Source organism: Trichechus manatus, unplaced genomic scaffold (genome assembly GCF_000243295.1).
Source record: "Trichechus manatus latirostris isolate Lorelei unplaced genomic scaffold, TriManLat1.0 scaffold00001, whole genome shotgun sequence".
In the NCBI taxonomy this organism is placed as follows: domain Eukaryota; kingdom Metazoa; phylum Chordata; class Mammalia; order Sirenia; family Trichechidae; genus Trichechus; species Trichechus manatus.
The window spans coordinates 40660795-40661742 of NW_004443937.1; positions in this window are offsets into that span (position 1 = coordinate 40660795).

The following is a 948-nucleotide window of genomic DNA, read 5'->3' on the forward strand; positions in this document are numbered from 1 at the left end:
AAGGCACACAACAACAACTTCTTATCAGAGTCCTTGGGTGGTGCAAATGGTTAACCTGCTTGGTAACCAAAAGGTTGAAGGTTCGAGTCCACCCAGAGGCGCTTGTACTTCTAAACAATCAAACACTGAAAACTCTATGGAGCACAGTTCTACTGTGACAAACATGGGGTCGCCAAGAGTCAAAGTTGACTCCAAGACAACTGGTTTTTACTGTCTTATCATCCTATTTAATAAGATAGAAAAATATTCATTGCACTTCAGTTGCAGCCATTTATAGTTCTAATTGCAAGGGAAAAGCTTAAAGGGACCTTAACTTCTATACAAATCCAAACAAGACTACTCTGTCCTTGTGAGTGTTTAAAATAATCCCTTAGTTTTGTTGGTCAAACTTCAGTGTGAAGAAGAACTCCTATTGCAGTTGTTAAAAATGAAGATTCCTGGAACCCAACTGGGTTAGGAATGGGGAGAGGTCCAGAAATGTGCATTTTAATAAACAGCCCAGTTGAATCTAACACAGGTGACCCATTTATGAGATTCTGCGTTAGTAAAACTTATTTGGAGCTGATTTCCACTCTTACTGGTCTTTTTCCCTTCAAGAGAGCCTGATTTTCGACTCAATACAGAATTGTCAGAGGTGACTGAAAGAGCTCCAGGTTTCAGGAAAAACAGGTGAATTACCAGCAGTGATTTATGAAGTGAAGTAACTCACTCCTTTAGGCAAATAGGCTCCCCCTTGTGGAATGTCTTCTTCGGCCGTTACGGGCCTCGTAAATGAACCACAGTCTTGATACTGAGCCGATCGACACAAGTCAACCAAGAATACTCTTGTGGTTGGAAGAGCTGGAATTCTGGGAAATCTGTTTGCTTTCCTGCATCCTACTTGATTTCTTGCATCGGATCTGATGCTTGGAGTTCTCGTCTCACTGATGGCATGAATTGAAATTAATT